Genomic DNA, 17,319 nt, shown 5'->3' with positions numbered 1-17,319 from the left:
GCCGATATACACAGGCAATTTTCTGAATTTAGGGTGAGATTCTATTTTAAGGAAAGCTCTGTTTTTTTCCCCCGGAGGTTTCACGCTCCCTTATTTAAAATCCTCTCTGTTGCTACTTAGCAACTGACTACAAACCGCCTCCTTGTAAGCTCGCGGTGTAACTAATTTGCATACAAATGCCATTGATCTCTATGGTATTCCCTCCCAAAATGCATTAGAAAAAAAAATGGCTGCTTATAGAGCAAAGGATGTAATGTGCAATCTCCACTGCACTTCTTCTGGATTTTTCTCTAAGTGTTATTTTTCATTTTAGCGGACAGATGTTTAGGCGGTGCAATCACATTTTATAGCACTCCGCACGCTATGTTATGGAATGAGCCCTCGGATTCTTGTCTTTGCCTCCCTCTAGTGGCCGTTATCCAGTACTGACCTAACCTCAGACGCTGATCTTTCGGTAGGTCCCTGTGGGGATGTCACTGAGCATTTCTCTTGTCAGTCTTCCTGCTAGAGACTATGTACAGCTGTAGTACATTGTAATCTGTGCCATTTTCCATCTTGTCTCTGGGGCTGAGTGCCAGTCAGTGTTACTCATGTTATTCTGTGTTCATGGACTAGGCCGGGCTGCTGTAAAGTGCCATCCAGATTTATCAGGTACCTGCACCATTTATACAAGGATGCCATTAGCATCTACATGTACGATAAAACAGCATTAGGGGCGATTTGTGCTTCAGTTTTGCAGTGTCCGTATGTTACCGCAGCTGCTACACGTGCAGTGTTAGTGAATAAAATGGGATTTTAGGGGTTAATGAATGGGATTTTATACATAGAAAAATGACAAAAACCTTGATCCATAGTCATCAACAGTTCTAAATTTCCTGGGATTGTCCCAAAGATTCAGAGACAATCCGAGCAAATTTGGCTTGTTCCGGTACAAATCGGGAATTGGGTTTGGGCCGAGTCAAGGCTTAAATGCCGAATTTACCAAGATAAAATTGGCAAGTATACGTAATCAAAGACCATAATTCAACTGGACAAAGTCCTATCTAGGGTTGGCACCAAACTGGAAAACCGATCATCCACCTGGTAGATACATTGGGAAGTTGTCAGTGTCCTTAAAAAAAAAATTCTATTGGCAACAGCAAATGCCACTCATTTGTCAGAGACATGCGCGGTCAGGTTCGGTCCTATAAGGGTTAGATATTCCTACTCTGCCAGGGACCAGGGATCAGCAGCATCAAGACTTGGTCACTACGTGTACATACAACCTGCCTAGGTGGGTCAGAGAAGGATATGGTCACAGGAGGCAGGGAACTATTGTCTGTCTTAGGTTTTCAGACCCTGTGGAAAATCCCACTCCTAATCGTCACCCACTTTTATGGATTTGGGGGATACTATCCTTCTTTGGGAGAGAGCATCTTGGTGTGAGGAGACTTATAGGCCATACATGCTTCTCTGGAATTCTTGGAAGAAAGGGATGCAAATTACATCTTAACAAGCTCTGCCTCTGATGCCACCAGATGTAAGGCAACTATCCTATAAGTCAATGTTCGACTCTTTAAATAGGCCGAAACGACTGCCTGCAGATGAGGTGCTGGCTTATTTAATATCCGAGTCATGTCTCACATTAGAGGCAGAGCTTGTTTAGAGCTCATTTGCATCCCTTTCTTCCCAGAATTCCAGAGGAGCATGTATGGCCTATAAGTCTCCTCACGCCGATTAAGGCCCCCCCTCCTGAAGGAGACATAGTACCCCACAAATCCGGAATTAGGCCTCTCGTCCAGTTAAGCCAGTACACTCTGCTCTGTACAGATGAGGGCCAATCACCCCAAAACAGCTGTCTGCAGATGAGGTGCTAGCTTATTTAATATCCAAGTCATGTCTCTAGGCCTATTTAAAGGGTCAAACATTGACGTATAGGATAGCTGCCTTACATCTGGCATCAGAGGCAGAGCTTGTTTAGAGCTCATTTGCATCCCTTTCCCACTTTTATGGTGCATTTACACCTATGTTTTTTTTTTTGAGCCTGTAAATACACCCAAAATCTGACTGGTATTTTGGGGTGGAAAAGTTGGTAACCCTATCTTACTCCTAGACAGAACTTTGAACGTGTAGGGTAAAATAATTAGTAACCTCTAAAACTGCTTCCAAATGGTAGCTACGAAGTTGTCACTTTCTTAAGCCCCTTAGTTCTAGACCAAAGGAACATCTGCATTGTAGGCGTATAGATGTCATGGAGGAGCGTCAGAAAGCCTTCTCTATAAGGCCCCTTTCACACGAGCGAGTTTTCCGCGCGGGTGCAATGCGTGACGTGAACGCAGAGCACCCGCACTGAATCCTGACCCATTCATTTCAATGGGGCTTTGTACATGAGCGTTGTTTTTCACGCATCAGTTCTGCGTTGCGTGAAAATTGCAGCATGTTCTATATTCTGCGTTTTTCATGCAGCCCTGGCCCCATAGAAGTGAATGGGGCTGCGTGAAAAACGCATTGCATCCGCAAGCAAGTGCGGGTGCGATGCGTTTTTCACTGATGGTTGCTAAGAGATGTTTGTAAACCTTCAGTTTTTTATCACGCTTTAAAGCGCATTGCACCCGCACGGAAAAAACTAAACTGCACGCAATCGCAGACAAAACTGACTGAACTTGCTTGCAAAATAGTGCGAGTTTCACTGAACGCACCCTGAACGCATCCGGACCTAATCCGTCACGCTCATGTGAAAGAGGCCTAAGCCAGAGTGAAGAGCTACTGCTAAAAGTGTCTCCCACTTTAGAGGACCATTTAAAACCCACTTAAGACCATTTGTCCACTATTGCCCCCCACAAAACAGCTGATCACTATGTGTTTCATCCTCCAGACTCAACAGGTCCACCATCAGTTGATCATTTAGAGAATCTGAAGAACCCTTTAAGAAGTTAGATGGTAGACTTCATCATGTGGTGGACTTCATCATGGTTCTCATTACCTGTCCTCTTGTGAAAGGTAATCGCTGCAAATAGGTTTCCCTCTTGGTAACAGATATTCTCAGTGGCTTAACTAGAGTTTTTTATGGGCCCCAGGGCAAACTTTGAATCGGGGCCCCCCACCCCCACCCCCCCACTTACTGAAATTTGATTGTGAATAAGTACGAGTCGTGCTTCTTAACCAGAACAGAAATCCAAGTGAATCATCAAAATTAACCAGCCAGGTCCAACGAGGAGGCATCAAGTAGAAAGGAACCAATTTGTTCTCACTGTAGGAAAGGTGATGGTAGCATTTAGTAAGTGGCATAATTGGGCGGTAATAATAATAATGTATGAAATCAGGGTGCAGGTGTGGCGGATCATGGATGGATCATCAGTGGACAGCAATAATTTATTACCATCCACTGATGATCCATCCATTCATCCGCCCAACCCCGGCCCTGATTTCAGACAATAATAATGTCTGAATTCAGGGGGTGGGGCGGATGGATGGATGATCAGTGGACGGAAATGATGTCTGAAATCAGGGTGTGGGTGGGGCAGATGGATGGATGAATCATTACATTACTAATACTACCTACCAGTCTATAGACCAGTTCAGGCATATGGTCCTGGAGTACTTCTGCTGCAACGCCCAGCGCTCGCCCTTGATGGTTCGTGTCTGGTGACTTGGTCGGTCGGTCGGTCGGCCGGCCGGTCTCTCTCTGTCTCTTACTCAGTCTCTCTTCCTCGCGGAGTCGCGCCTTCTAATCTGCGCTGGCTGACGCTGGGGCGCTTTTAAATCTGCTCTGGCGGGCTCTTGCTGCGCCTGCCTGCCTAGAGTCTACTTTCGTGACGTCAGACTCTCATCTCGCGGGAGCGGAGGGACGGGTCACGTGGCCGCTTCCAGACCAGCGGTATGAGGCGAGAGAGGGCCACGGCGGGCGTGTCCTAGCTGCCTGGTCATGTGGGTGTTTTGTGGGCGTGTGTGTAGCTTGAGGGAGGGCTTGGCGGCGGAGCGGCAGCAGCTGAGTGAGGGACGGTGCGATGATTTGTCATCTGCGAACGCAGGCAGCAGGTGATCAAGTTCCTCAGTGCACGGATTAGTTAACTCGCAGGGCCCGCCTGCCGCCGCAAGCACTTGCGGCCTGCAGCGGGCCCTCCCTTCCGCCGGGCCCAGTCGCAGTCTCTGCGACCGCGATCGTTACACCCCTGGATATTCTCAATGCATACATACCCATGTAGCTGCGATGGTATCCTTGGGAAGATAGGGCACAATCCTAGTTGGTTCTATCTTCTTTGCTGCTGGGTGGCAAAAACCTGTGAAGGACTTCACTCTACAATGGCTCTCCATTGTACGCAAGCAAGTGAGCGGAGAATTGGCTCAAGAAAGGACATGAAGGAGAAATAAATAAAAGAAACTGTTCCTTCTCTCCATGGTGGCTAAACCCTACACCTTAATGAGGGACATCACTGAATATTCCACGTTAGTAATAGAATTATTAATATAAAAGGTTTTGGAATAATTCCAAATTGGACTAGAGACTGAATCCATGTAGAAGTCACAGAGGATTGGAGGGCCAGGAGGATGCTAGAACGGGAGCCCATGTTTGCTGTGGCCTTGTCCTTCTCCATGGCTTTCAGAATGGAGCTTCTTGCATAGAAATCAATGTCAAATGCACATGGCTAGAACATGCACTGCTTTTGGGCCATCTAATATACTTGAAAGGTAGTTTGCCTGCTCACTGTTATACAATGTCTGCAGTTTTTGTGTGTTGTCTTTATAAATGGCTCCAAGGCCTCCTATGAACACATAGACTGGATAACTAAATGTTTCCCTCATTGAACAGTCAGTCCTGTACTCAGAATTGACGGCCAGATGGCTATGGAGAAGACTGCCGACAGGTGTGACTCTCAGAACACCAGGTGGCCTTGGAACAAAATAGTCTAACTACACAGAAAAAAAAAGCCATATGGATGGGTTTGTGAGACTCCCAGTTATGTATAATTCTGTAATAGTGAGGAGGCAAACAAGATTTCCACAGAAGACATGAAGAACAATCACAATGAGATGGCTGATGGTATGACCATTACAGCACACAGGTAGCAGCGCGGTGCACCTCACACCAAGCTTTTCTTCTAGACTCTTCTACCTCCACATTGTTCCAGAACAATATAAAACTGATGTGCTCGTAGACATTGAAGTCTGCCGACTGCAGTGATCTGTCAGCGATGGAGGGAGTTGGCATGATGGGAGCAGGGTACCAAGTAGAACATCTATCAAATGTTCTTTGACCACTTTGTACTTCAATTTCCGTAATGCCATACACTGTTGTGTGTTGGCATGTGAACCTGCTAGATGGCCTCTGGACTCACCTTAGTCTGCATGGAGTTGTCCTCTGTGCCCATGGACAATGATGTAAACAGGGGCCAACATCCATAGCCTAAGGCACTTTTGTCTTCTATTGGGCATGCGATGAAAGCAGTCAACTCAGGATACAGGATGTCCATCAGTTCCCTGATCGCCTGGGTGTCCTGTATCATGGAAAGGCTATGGGCGCTGATGCCTTTTTTCACTGCAAACCGTAGGCACCAGGGAAGGAGTACTAGCTAATATAAGGCCGGAGGCAATTGAGCAGGTTCTTATTGCATTACACAATTTGCTGAAATTTAGGTACAAGGTGGTGAACCCCTTTAAGTTTTCACATGCTCCCATACAGTCCCTTTCATAAATAAGTAGTACCATGCCACCCTCCTCCTCCCACATCTTGATAATGTTTTTCTGTATATATACATTAAAGGAGTACTCAAGTTAAAGGCATTTATCACCTATCCACTGAATAAGCCATTAAATGCTAGATCAGTGTGGGTCCAACCACTGGCACCCAAGTGGATTGCCAGAATGGGACCCCAATCTTTGGGCTCCCCAGCCGTACGACCATGGTTGGGTGGAATTTGAATGGCTTGGTGGTCGAGCATGTGCCCTGTCTCTCCATTCAAAGCCTATGGCTCACATGATAATAGTTGAGATTTGTGCTTGGCCATTTACATCAGGGCAAAGGACTTTGAATGGAGAGTTAGGGCTCATGCGTTAGCTTTCAGACACCCATTGACCCAGGGAACAGATGATAGTTGCTTCTGCTTCTGACTGAAATAACCCCCTTAAAGCGTTAATGTATTTTAAACTATTCCCCCCCCCCCCCCCCCCCCAGTGGGACCTTTCAAGGATCATATCAATGATAGGCCTCAGTAGTGATTGTCCAGGGTGCACATCACTACTGGGTCATGTGCAGCTTGGGGACACATCACCGATGCAACCATGTATTGACTGCAGCGACACACATAACCCTGTTTGTGTCAGAAGTTTACATGCAGTGGCTGAAGCACAGTGAAGACTGTGGTGGACCCACAGAACCGGACCCAAGTGTTGAGGAGCAGGTCCCATTGGGCCATGAGTGCAGTAAGTGAAGGGGGGCACCCTTTTATTCCCCTTGGGCAGTTCTGTCTGGTGGTGGTTGGGTGCCCTTGGCTGGGCTGGAGAATGAGTAATGGGTCGCAGGGCAGGAGGACTGGCGGAGAGGATGATGCCCGGTGCATGCAAGGAGGCAATGACCAGGCTGGGTGGGTGATAGCAAAAAAAAACAGTCTCTTTACAGAAGATGAAGGTTGATGGAGTGCCAATACAGGGAGTAGGCTTAGTTTTCAAGTATATCACAAGGCAGACGTTTCCCAAAAGGCTGTGTATAGGAGGAAGCAGTATAATAATCCCTCTAAACTTCCTTCTATATGAACTATGGAATCTTCCCAGTTGACGTTAGACATGCAAGTTTCTATATTTCTGCAGTGCACAATGGCGGGGCGCAGTCCTACAAAGAAAGGCCTGTCCATCCAAGTAGTGTGGTGGGTGTCGGAAGCAAAATAACCCATACCACGTGCAGTAAAGTCTATAGCCATAAACATGCGCTACCTTTACTGACTTATCCATGCACTGTCCCTTTGTAATTGTCTTCAACTTTCTATAAAAAAAATTGTTTTGTTCTCCCTCAAAGGTTTGCTCTTAGCACAGTTGCTTTTATGGTAGCTGTAAATCTCACAGGGATGGTATCTCTGTGGATCAATGCTACTTCCTCACTTTGGCTTGTTCACCCAGAAGACTCTGAAGATTCAGCTAGACTGGATTACACATCGGTACCAGCATACACTTCCTCTCTCCTGGCTTACTTGCAAGGAAATCTCTAGCTAGGGGAAGTGGGGCCAGCCCACCACCTATCGACTATCACTTAGAACTGCCAGTTAACTACTTCCTTCCCATGTACAGCCTTTTTGGATTACACAGTGCATAGTTGGCATACATGTCCAATAACTTCAAAGTAAACCCATTCACAGTCTTCAGTGTTTCTAGCAACTTTGACAATGAACCACAGTATGAACTGTTTTAGCAGTGAGCCATTTTACAGTATGGCATTAACTCTTTAGCAGTGAACAACTGGGTCACTGCATGTTCCTTTATTTCCTCGCATGATATTTTTACCTTCTTTGAGCAAGAAAAATGAATCTCTTGGTACAACTTGTATTTTGGAGTTCGGAAGACGGTAAGGACAGGCACTGTGGGTGGTAATCTGTTGCTGGGAGAAGGTAATTGTTCATGTTCGGGTCGCTGTGTGTATAAACATGCATATATTTTGTCTTTTGTTCCGGTGAGCCTTAGAATACTTTTCTTTTTGTCACCACGGGGAGTAATTAATTAAGCTGCAAGATGCCATATTTCTATTAACGCTAATACAAAAACAAATAAAAGGCAAGTCCTCCAGAGTCATGGAAGGCTACTTTACACTTAAAGGGGTATTCCAGGATAAACCTTTTTTTCTCCAATCAATCCACTTCCCCCAAAATCTCATTAATTCTCCACAAATGTCCTCGTTCTATGATCTCTGTTGTGCTCACGTCATTGGGTCACGTATTGTATAGTCTCCACAGCACTGCTATTCCAGCTCGCTGGCCTGCAGAAGAAGTGTGGTGGGAGTGGTGGTAGTCAGGGTGGTTGTAGTCCTCTTGGTGGCTAATCCTATTGCAATGCTCCCCAGGCTGCACATGCAGTGGATGGAGGGGCGCAACCCTTCTTCCCCTCAGGGCACACCCTAGTCATTTTGGGCCTCCTGCCTGGTGGTGTTTGGGCTGTCCTTGATATTGGATAGTGGTGGAGGGCTGGCGGATGGTGGAGGCAATGACCAGGCCCACTTGGATGGCAGTAGTTCTCCAGAACTCTCTGTATAAGAAATAGGCAGTATGATGGTCCCCTCTAAGTCTCTCCCTATATATACAGGGTGAGTCAAAAGTCGCAGGACGCCCTTTTATTTCAGCAACAAAAGGGAAAATGAAATATCCTAATACCCCAGCAAGTAATGGGTGAGGGAGCCTATCTTTTAGGCTGTGTCCGGAACATGGCTGCCATCTTGAAAGCACCATATTGGATCAAGGGTACATTTTTCCAATTCTTCACGTGTAGCAAACAAAAACGCTTGCCCTGTTCTCTAATGGCATAGAACAGGGCATGAGCAGTAGAAGTCAGGACAGTCTAATAAGCAAGGATGCCTAGGCACAAGCCCCGAAGGCCATCTTTAGTTTATCATTCTGAAGGGGCCGTAAAGACCAGGGACCCAGACAACCCTGATGCCACATGAAATGAAAGGGGTATTTCCATTTGGGACATTGATGTCATATAAGTACTACAACTCCTATTTGATGCACAGTAAGAGACTTTTGTTAAGTTCAATCTGTCCTGGTTACTGACTCTCCTAGCACCACATTCTGGTCATTGCATCATTTCCAAGCCCTGATTTGCACCCACACAGACAATTCACATCAAGGACACCCCCAAAAACTACCATCAGACAGGGGCCCTACCTACAGGGAGAGCCCCGAGGGGATATACGGTGCCCCTCCTTCACTGCACTGAGCCCAGACCGCGACTGTCTGAGGGAGTACACCATCTACACATCATCAGGGCCACTACTACTTCCATCCTCTGCTCCGGCTTTCCTAGGGGCTTGCTGCATTAAACCCTGTGATATACTTCAGTACCGTGCCAATTGCTGCAATGTGTACTTATCTACTCGGTAAAGAGAGACTTTATGTACTCTAATTAAATGGTCCTGTTATTGCCCCCATCATCCACCAGCTCTCGCATCTGGACTACGGCCTTGCATCCTACCAACCATTCACCATCAAGGGCACCCCAACTACCACCAGACAGGCGCCCCAGAAAGTTAGGGTATGACCCGAGGGAAGAAAGGGTGTGCCCTCCATTCACTGTGTACAACTCGGGGAGCTCCAGAGAGAAGACGGCCTTTGGGAACTGAGAGTACTACTTACCACCATCATAGCCACTACCACTCCTCCCATCCTCGCCTCCTCTTCAGGTCGCTACACTTTCCTTGACTTTTAGGATCCCATTCTCCTAGCGATATGCCATGAATGTTTCAGATGGGCCAACCCCGTTAAGACAGTCGGAGGCAAATCTCAGATGGAAATAACTTTACTGTGTTGTATATGTATCTTTTTTATTTTTTTGTCGATATGAGAAGTATTTTTTATTTTTTTTTGTGGGATTGAGTTGTATTTTTTAATGGATTATATCATGCATTGAGATGTATTTATTGTAACAGATGCCTCCTTTGTCCTCTCAATGCTTCCTGGTCTTTCACATCTTGGTGGCATCTTCTACAATGCCTTCTTGCCCACTGTCTTTCAGACTGACTTTCAATTGCCTCCCAACTTTATACTTTCAGTATTTGTTCTTTTCACTATTTAAGGGTACTTTCACACTTTGCGGCAGAGGATTCCGGCAATCCGGACGCAAACGGATGCATTTGTGAGACAGATCTGGATGCGGATCCGTCTCACAAATGCATTGCAATACCGGATCCGTCTCTCCGGGGTGTCATCCGGAAAAACGGATCTGGTATTAATTTTTTTTTGCATTTTTAAAGGTCTGCGCATGCCGGATCCGTTTTGCCGGAACACTTAATGCCGGCACTAATACACTTGAATGCAAATTAATGCCGGATCTGGCATTCCGGCAAGTGATCAGTATTTTTGGCCGGAGAGAAAACTGCAGCATGCCGCGGTATTTTCTCCGTCCAAAAAAACGTAAGAGGGACTGAACTGATGCACCCTGAACGGATTGCTCTCCATTCAGAATGCATTAGGATAAAACTGATCAGTTTTTTTCCGGTATTGAGCCCCTGTGACGGAACTCAATACCGGAAAACAAAAACGCTAGTGTGAAAGTACCCTCACCGGCCATATTTTTGGAGCCCAGTCTTCTCACATTCTGGGACCATGGAGGCTGCGATGAGAGTGCTAGAAGGTTCTGCACAACTGGGTGCTTCCTTCTTCACGTGTGGAATATCTGCTCTGACCTACGCTGATGGACGGCCATGTTTTCTCCACGATCTGCCGAGCGTTCCCTGTAAACACGTAGAGCTGATTTATTTCATGTAGGGTTCAGTGAACCTTGCATTCATTGCTGATACCGCTGCCTTCACCAAATGTTAAACCCAGCTCTGAGCGATTTGCAGTATATATCCTGCGCACGTCATAATGAGCTCTGACTGGCCCGGTCTTACATTGCCAAAATCCATGTAATATTTAAATAAAAGGCAGCAAAAGAGTCTATTAGGATTGTCGGCTAAATCCGTCCTTTTTTTTCTGAGATTGAAAAACATTAAAGCTACTTTGAGAGGAATGTTATTAGTGAGGTAAAGCCATGTCGGGGGTGATAAAGCTCCCATCATACGCTTTTTGGGCATTTGGGCTTTATAGTTTATGTATAGAATTTTTTTTTAGCTCATGGATCAATGTTTTTCCAGGCCTTCTACTGCTCTTTGTCCCGAATCCAAACCAGAGATCTCCAACCGCGAATTCACAACTTCCATTGCTCTCCCCCCCCCCCCCCTTTATTATGTTAGAGTAGGGGGGAACACCAGCTGTTCGGAAACTACAACTCCCAAAGTGCTTCATTCACTTCTATAGGAGTTAGAAGAGCATGTTTACATGCTGAGAGTTGTAGTTTCACAGCAGCTGGAGTGCCGAAGGTTGCTGATCCCTGTTCTAGCACATGCGACCACTGAGGTCAGGGATTGGAAGCTAAAGTGCCCAGAATATGGGCCACGGCACTGGAACGGCGGTATTGTGGACAGGTGACTGGTTTTTATTTCATTTGGGCACATGATTCGAGGACTGGGTTGGTTGGATCCTAAGCTAACCCCCTTAAAGGGGTTGTCACTTGAGGGGGGAGGGGTGGATTTGGCCCTCCCCCTCCAGGTGATCACACAGTGTACTTCACTGTAGTGAAATCTGTTACCAACCTTAAAGGGATTATCCAACCCCTATAATGCATTCTTACTATAGGGGGAGCACTAAGGGAGTATTCTTACTATAGGGGGAGCACTAAGGGAGTATTCTTACTATAGGGGGAGCACTAAGGGAGTATTCTTACTATAGGGGAGCACTAAGGGAGTATTCTTACTATAGCGGGAGCACTAAGGGAGTATTCTTACTATAGGGGGAGCACTAAGGGAGTATTCTTACTATAGCGGGAGCACTAAGGGAGTATTCTTACTATAGGGGGAGCACTAAGGGAGTATTCTTACTATAGGGGGAGCACTAAGGGAGTATTCTTACTATAGGGGGAGCACTAAGGGAGTATTCTTACTATAGCGGGAGCACTAAGGGAGTATTCTTACTATAGGGGGAGCACTAAGGGAGTATTCTTACTATAGGGGGAGCACTAAGGGAGTATTCTTACTATAGGGGGAGCACTAAGGGAGTATTCTTACTATAGGGGGAGCACTAAGGGAGTATTCTTACTATAGGGGAGCACTAAGGGAGTATTCTTACTATAGGGGGAGCACTAAGGGAGTATTATTACTATAGGGAGAGCACTAAGGCAGTATTCTTACTATAGGGGGAGCACTAAGGGAGTATTCTTACTATAGGGGGAGCACTAAGGGAGTATTCTTACTATAGCGGGAGCACTAAGGTAGTATTCTTACTATAGGGGGAGCACTAAGGGAGTATTCTTACTATAGGGGGAGCACTAAGGGAGTATTCTTACTATAGGGGGAGCACTAAGGGAGTATTCTTACTATAGGGGGAGCACTAAGGGAGTATTCTTACTATGGGGGAGCACTAAGGGAGTATTCTTACTATAGGGGGAGCACTAAGGGAGTATTCTTACTATAGGGGGAGCACTAAGGGAGTATTCTTACTATAGGGGAGCACTAAGGGAGTATTCTTGCTATAGGGGGAGCACTAAGGGGCATTCTTACTATAGGGGGAGCACTAAGGGAGTATTCTTACTATAGGGAGAGCACTAAGGGAGTATTCTTGCTATAGGGGGAGCACTAAGGGGCATTCTTACTATAGGGGGAGCACTAAGGGAGTATTCTTATAGTGAGGTGGTGCTAAGGGGGCATAACTACTGGTGTAGAGGCACTTTCACAGTGGGTCAGACAAAGAGGGCACTGCCAAAGTGTGTGGGGTACAAAAGGGCAGTATTACTGAATGGAGGCACAAGGGAGACTAAGCACGATTGGGCGTTTATGGAGAGAAATTGGGCGAGGTGTGTGTGTACAGTGGTGCAGAATATGGTGGTATTATATAAAAGCTGTCAGTATATATTACATGTAATAGATAAATGATAAAAATAAGCATACAGAAGGCATTCGACGGAGTTCATGCGGGGTTACACCCAAAATTCAGCATCCCAAAAGCCGGCAATGGATTCATCTTTAATAACACAATAACACACACATAAATGAAGAATAATTCTGTGAGGAATCGGTTTTCAGTACTGGGAGGAAGAAGGCCGCGTCGTGTCCAGTAACGTACATGGTGTATAATTTACATTACGAGGCTGGGCTCTCTCATACATATGGATGGCTGGTGGCTGCCATGTTGAAGGAAGCATTTCATGCTAGGATAATACTGCCCGGGTTAACGCCATAACCAGATGAAGTACACAATATGGGCCTTTTATAGTTTCTTCAGCTATTTCTGTTTCTGGGAAAGCTGGGTGACTACTGGGGTGGTCGTTTCAGAAGGTGCTGGAGGTTGCAGACCCTTATATCTTCCCCTGTGACTTTACTTTTAGGGAGAGAGACTCTTCAGTGATACAATCGTACATTTATACGAAAGTGAATCGCAAGGGGTTGTATGAGATTAAACATGGCAGCTTTCTTCTAGAAGTAGTGCCCCCTTTGTCCATGTGTGTGGTATAGCAGCTCATAAGGGCATGAGTGCTGGGCTGTAATACCTGACATGCCCATAGTCAAGAAAGGGGCAGTTTCTGAATGAAAGCCGCCATGTTTTTCTAACCCTATCCCCTCATATACACATCAAGATGAATACGGAAATCTTATTAATATTTAGTTGTGGATGGAACAGGAGGAGTCTTCTTCCATTTCAATGTCTCCTATTCTGTCACCAAAATGGACGGAGTCACGACAAATCTAGAAGTCTGTCCTTGTAAAGAGGTGGTTGATATTAATTTGTTCCAGATCTGCCCCCTATGAGAGATAACAATAGATAGCGTTCAGATTTAAGCCATATTGTTTAACCACCCGCGCATGGTACGGCCCGGCCGCGGGATCCGCATACAGTTAACCGCCAATTGCTGTGCTGCATTTGCACTTGCCATTGTTTCCAATGGTGCAGCCTGACAATTAGCGGTAAGCCATATGCGGATCCCATGGCCGGTACCAATAGGTTATTGCCATCTTATATAGTAATTGCATATAGCTAGAATATGTCATCACTTTGATCGTGGTGGGTCCAATCTCTGGGACCTAAAAATGAAGGGGCCAGGGCACTGATTGAGGGTCCCCTTGTAATTTTCCCTGTAAGCTGGTCCTATTCACAGTGAAGGGGGCGCAGTGCTACACTTGCACTGCGGACCCTTCTTTCTCCAGATCCCCAGGGACCCCAGAGGTTGGCCCGCCACCAATCACAAAGTGATGGGATATCCTAGTGGTGTGCCGTCAATTTATAACAGGGGACATACACAGCTACAGCTCTAAATCCTCACACAATGTATTAAAAAACTATCTGCCTGCAGCCACCACTAGAGGGAACTCAATGCCTAGGAATATATACAGTTACCATTAAACTCAATGGAAATGGTAAAAATATCCTTGCACTTTGCTGTGGTCTGCCTCCGCTGCTCATCATGACTTATAGGGGTTGTCCAGGATTAGAAAAACATTGCTGCTTTCTTTGAAAGACCACAAAACAATGTCTACGTGGACAGCACTTCCTGGTGAAATCAATAGGGCAGGGGGCACGCCTCTTACAGGGTGTGGGACAGAAACCCCCCCCAAAAATGGATAACCAAAATAATTTTGCTTACCTGACCACAGGTCGTGTCCGGTATTGCATTTCTGCAACCATGGACTCCAATGGAGCCGAGCTGCAATACCAGACACAACCCATGGACAGGGGTGGTGCTGTTGTAGGAAGAAGGCAGCCATGTTTTTTAAAACCTGGACAATCCCTTTAATGAGTATTAAGCTAACCAGCAATATACTGTAGGTATACTACTGCATGCTCTGTCAACATTTCTCTCCATCCTCTTTGTATCTGCTTCTAGGAAAGCTGGGTGTTAACCAATATGCTCACTAAAGTGGCAAATACAAAGGGGGACACACCCGTCTTCCAGAATCCTGATCGGCATATACTTCTAGTTATGCAGTTATACACTCCCCACTTCTATATTGCCATGTTAGGGTACTTTCTGGCGACGGAACTGCGCATGCGCAGTCCGCAAAACCGGATCCGTTTTGCCGGAACACTTGGCATTAATGCATTTCAAATTAATGTCGGATGCGGCATTCCAGCAAGTGTTCGGGATTTTTGGCCGGAGAGAAAACTGCAGCATGCCGCAGTATTTTATCCGGCCAAAAAACGTAAGAGGGACTGAACTGATGCATCCTGAACGGATTGCTCTTTATTCAGAATGCATTAGGATAAAACTGATCAGTTTTTTCCCCGATATTGAGCCCCTAGGACGGAACTCAATACCGGAAAACAAAAGTACCCTTACTAGGCAGGTTTAAAGGGATATTCCAATCTGGGTTGGGGTCTGACCTCTGGGACCCCACAAATCTTCAAAATGAAGGAGATGCAGTGCTGATTTAGTGATGCGTCGTCTTCTCTGAGTTTGGCACCCTGGCCACCCACTATGCAGGAGAACTGCAGCAGGGCCACATTCAGATTAATGCGTCCGGCTGCAGTATATTGACCAGCTGGGTATTAGGGAGTGACGCTGTGCAGGGAAAAACCAGTGAGGGGGACGCAGTAATCACAGGGGACGCAGTAATGCATCTTTTCATTCTCAGAATTAGAGAAGATCCAGGAGGTCATCATAAAGTAATATCCTGGTGATACGTCAGCTATTTGTATGATAGGAATACCTCTTTAGGCCTCTTTCACACGAATGTGTGCGCTACGTGGCCGTATTGCAGACCGCAATTGCGGATCCGCAATACACGGGCACCGTTACATGTGCATTCCGCACCACTGATGCGGACCCGTTCACTTCAATGGGTCTGCAAATCCGGAGACGCGGAACGGAAGCACGGAACGGAACCCTACGGAAGCACTACGGAGTGCTTCCGTGGGGTTACGTCCCGTACTTTTGTTCCGCAAAAAGATAGAACATGTCCTATCTTTTTGCGGAACGGCCGCATCGCGGGCCCAGGCCATGAACGTGTGATGCCGGTTGCCGTATTGTGGCCATTCCGCATCACGGATGCGGACCCATTCATTTAATGGGTCCACAAATCCGGAGATGCGGAGCGGTGCGTAAAGGAAGAACGGAACGGAACACTACGGAAGTGCTACGGAGTGCTTTCTGGGGTTCCGTTCCGTGCTTCCGCACTGCAAAAAGATAGAGCAAGTTCTATCTTTTTGCGGAACGGAAGGATCGCGGACCCATTTAAGTGAATGGGTCTGCGATCCCCATGCGCCTGCCCCGCGGACTGTGCTCTTGCATTGCGGTCCACAGCACAGGCTTCACAAGTGTGAACGATCCCTTAAAGTGAATGGGTCCGCGATCCGCTGGGGCTGCCCCACGGTGGGTATTCGTGCATTGCGGCCGGCAGCACGGCCACGGGGCGCACACTTAAGGGTAGCACAACTTTGGGAAAAGGATTGCCAAGTTTGAAAAGTGGCTAAACACGGATATCTGGAATAAGAAAGGAATTGTTCTTCATACATTTACACTTCGAGGCCTCAGCTTTTTTTTTTTTTTTTACCTTCTCTGGAAAGTGAACTTCATATCAGGTACTTAAAATCACAAATTACCAGTCATGGCTCTGCAGAGAGTAAAGGAGAATATTATGGTAAAAGGCTGCCACCTGCTGGCGATGTATGTGAACAGCAATATAAAAATAAATTATGGTTGGAACTTTTCACCTACCCAAGTTGCTTTTTTCTTCCACAGCGGAATTTGCCACCTAAAAAAGACAAAAAGTTGAAATTAGAAGTGTTGCAAAACCTAAATTTTTTTTCTTGTCCCTGCAGATATACACCAGATTAAGAGTCTGTCCAAACAAGCTGCAAACAGTGAAGCTGAAGTCACACTATCTGTCCCTTAAAGCACCACATAGTATAACTGAACATTCATTCTCATAAATCCTAAAGAACTCATGACCAATAGTAGTATAGACCACTGCTGTAGATATAGGCAATGACTGCATATATAGGAGATTATACTTTGGATGTTTTTCACCTTTCTGTGTACCCTGATAGGTCATGTAGATGTCGTCATTGAGGGGGTCTCCCCCGGGATCCACATCTATGAGTGAGAGTAGAGAGCCATTGCAATGGTTACCCAGTCTCCGTATGCTGTAGGGGAAATACTCCCCACAACATTGCAAATAAAAGAAGTAAAGTATCGCTAAGATCTGCAGATGATTCAATTTTCAAGCACCTAGCTCCAATCTCTGCCATGTGGGAGGGGCATAAATGCCAGATTAAAATCAGCTTTTTAGCCATATGAAACCTCAAACATCAGATCAAATCGTGTGTGATGATTGTGCGATGCCTCCTGTTCATCAATGTACCAGTTATCACCACTTGTCACAAAGTGAGAGAGACAGCATCCTTGAACTGAAAGACCTTGGTATATTTGGTTTCACTCCGGAAGATCGCTACACACCTAGGCTGAGATGTCAGCGCTGTTAAACGTTGCGTGTCCCGGTGGTTGGGAGAACAACGACAAGCTGGAATGATAGTAAGAGGTGCACCAAGAAGAACCTCTACACGGACGGATCGTCTGGTGAGAAGAATGGCGCGTAGTGATCCATTCTGCACTGCA

The 17,319-nt window shown here is 46.2% G+C and overlaps 1 long non-coding RNA gene across 1 annotated transcript; it reads right to left on the bottom strand.

Annotated features, from left to right (window-relative positions):
* Positions 1 to 12,713: 12,713 nt before the first annotated feature.
* On the bottom strand, positions 12,714 to 16,288 carry LOC120996100. The gene is made up of 2 exons (XR_005777725.1): positions 16,256 to 16,288; positions 12,714 to 13,510 (listed from the first exon to the last, which is right to left on the bottom strand). It is a non-coding gene; the product is annotated as an uncharacterized LOC120996100 (long non-coding RNA).
* Between the last annotated feature and the right edge of the window lie 1,031 nt (positions 16,289 to 17,319).

The sequence above is a fragment of the Bufo bufo genome, chromosome 1 (assembly GCF_905171765.1).
Source record: "Bufo bufo chromosome 1, aBufBuf1.1, whole genome shotgun sequence".
Lineage (NCBI taxonomy): Eukaryota > Metazoa > Chordata > Amphibia > Anura > Bufonidae > Bufo > Bufo bufo.
The sequence above is the reverse complement of the archived record's forward strand: the minus strand, read 5'-3'. Positions and strand labels throughout refer to the sequence as shown.